This window comes from Echinops telfairi, unplaced genomic scaffold (genome assembly GCF_000313985.2).
Source record: "Echinops telfairi isolate 266 unplaced genomic scaffold, ASM31398v2 ScPeMD7_7424;HRSCAF=8462, whole genome shotgun sequence".
Classification (NCBI taxonomy): Eukaryota; Metazoa; Chordata; class Mammalia; order Afrosoricida; family Tenrecidae; genus Echinops; species Echinops telfairi.
In genome coordinates this window covers 95,868,505-95,871,199 of record NW_022111324.1, presented here as the reverse complement: position 1 = coordinate 95,871,199, position 2,695 = coordinate 95,868,505, and the positions used below count along the sequence as shown (strand labels likewise).

At 37.8% G+C, this 2,695-nt stretch overlaps 1 pseudogene; it reads right to left on the bottom strand.

Annotated features, from left to right (window-relative positions):
• Window positions 1-1,487: 1,487 nt before the first annotated feature.
• LOC115872393 lies at window positions 1,488-1,574 on the bottom strand (annotated as a pseudogene).
• Window positions 1,575-2,695: the final 1,121 nt, after the last annotated feature.

The following is a 2,695-nucleotide window of genomic DNA, read 5'->3' as shown; positions in this document are numbered from 1 at the left end:
CTAGCTCCAGGACTTAGCACCATGCCTGCTTCTTAGTAGGGGCTCCATGAAATTGCAATGTATGAGGGAGCACCCCCTCCCCATCCCCGAATTGTGTTGGGCAGAGTACTATGTGTTTTTCCCACTAGGCAAGCATTAAGCAACCCGCTATTAGTGCACCTAGTGGCGTTGCCTGGGAAGGTGCTCTCTGGTCATGGTGAATTTTTTCGTTAAAGCACTTTCACTAGAACCTCATACTTTGTGATGGCCAATTTAAAAAAATAGCGTGTGGCTGCAAAATTTTGTTTCCTGCTCAGGAAAAATGCTGCAGAAATTGTTGTTTCCCAAACCTTCCTGATGACAAGAAGCACAACCAGCCCCTCCATCACCCACTAAGTAGTGGTGTCATCCCCTGACACAGCCCCTGTCATACCCAAGGTTGGAGTCACAGTGGATTGGGTGCCATGAGTAGCCACTCCGAGTGGCATGTGCCTTCCACAGCAGATTGAGGATTGTTGGGTGGGTCATTTTTCCCACCATCTCTTAGGAAGGTAAGAACTCCTTTCATAACCACCTGCCCGGCCACTAGCTGTGGGCCCCAAATAGTTGCTTTTGGGAACAAGTTCCTTCACCTCAGTCACTCTCTGAGCCAGCACAAACTACTTCTGGATTGGGTGCACTGATTTCAGACACCACTAGGTTGACATGAACTCTGTACAGGACTGGACATCCCACTCCTTTATACTTTAAGCCTCTTCTGGGAGTTCCTTGACTGGCCACCAAATGCCTTGTCTTTTCACAGTTTTTCCTCATTTTGCCCTGCTTGCTCCCCATAATTTTCTTCTTTATTTATTAGTTTTCTTTTCTTCCCCTAACCCTTGTTTTCTGCTTTCCTTCCTTTCTCTCTGTATTCCTTTCTGTTTATTTTCTTTTCTCATTTTATTTCCTTTATCATTCTTCTTTTTGCCCCTCTTAGCCTTTTCATACCCATTCTTTATCTTTCCTTCTTCCCCACTCCCAAGTTTTGCTTATTGTGCTTCTTTTTTTCTTATCCTCTTTTTTAAATTAAAATTTTCTTTTTTAGTTAATAATTTCTCTTTCCTGCTGTTATTTGCTCCCCCCACCCCATTTTAATTCTGCTTATTTTGATTGCTGTTTGCCATTGTTTATTTTGTTTTGTTTTTATGCTTGTCCCACTGGGTGGGAGTTAGCAACTCTTCCTAAACCCCTTGCAGCTACATTCACTGGGCAAGGGGAACTCCCTTCTCTGTACCACATGATCAATGATACGCAATGATTAGAACCACCCAACCAGTCTTAAGTTGTGCTACATGAGCAGTAAACAGAGAACTACACACAAACTCCCACTTTCTATCACACCCACCGACAGATGGTGAGTGGCTAAGAACACCCCAAAACATGTCCATTAAATACAAATATAATAATGCCACAATGTCTTGAAGATAACAAAGTTCAGTTCAAATGAAGAAGCAAGAGAAAATGACTGAAACAAGTGACCAAAAACAGAACCAGAAAAATTTCCAAAGGAATACAAGGTACTACACTTGATCTTAGCCAAAAGGCCGAGAAGCAATAGGAATAGAAGGTACTGAAATTGTTTCATAAGGAATATAAAAATTAAAATTTAGGTACTTTCAATGGCTTGAATGAAAGAGCAAGAAAACTTCAGGAAAAAATCAAATTAACCACAGAACCTTCGGTAAACAAAAAATACTACAAGAACAAATTGGCAAAAACTGAAAAATAAGATACCATACAAAAGCAAGAGCTATAAATGTAAAACATTAATACAACACAAACATAGATAATGCACCGAAAGAGCAAAAAGTAGAATTTAATCAATGGAAGACTGAATGAGTGAGCTTTAAGTAAAATCTTTCAATTCAATATACCATGAACTGCAGATAAAGAGAAATTAAAGAAATCTGTAAAAGCAGACTAATCTTGAAAGAAGTATGAAAGGGAGTTCTGCAGACAGACAACCTGGGGTTAGCATACATGATACCCTGATATCAAAGTTTCCAAAGTTAGACAAACCTACACCACTGAGAACAGGAAACCAGAGATATAAATTTGTAAATGAAGACAATTTCAAAGTAAAAACAGAATATCAATACTGTAGCTACAGAACTTCCACAAGGAAAGTAAGCCAAGTAGATTTCAAAATGATCAAACGTCTTTCAACTTGGGAAGTCATTAATAAATTACAAAGCAATCTCAAATAAAATAAAAAAACATTCTCATCAAAAATAAAAAGGAAAATCATCAATATTTAGTGAACACTAAGGAAACAGCAACAGAGAAAATCACAAAGAAACCCACAAACAAAATGAACTCAGCACAGAATATTATGTTCTGAGAAACTAGCAACACTACAAAGAAACAAAGTAACAAGTAACACCACAAAAAATACAGAAAAACGACAGCAATAAATCCATACCTATCAATTATAGCACTGAATACAAATGTGCTAAGTGCACCAATTAAGCGACAGAAAGTAGCAGAATGGATAAGAAAATAGAATTTATTAATATGCTGTCCATAAGATACACACCATAGACACATACACACCTAAAAGTACACACACACACACACACACACACAAGAATAAAAATCAAGAGATAGAAAAATAGATCAAGCTGAAGGCAAAAAATCAAAACTAAACAAAACAAGAGTGATAATATTAATTTCTGAT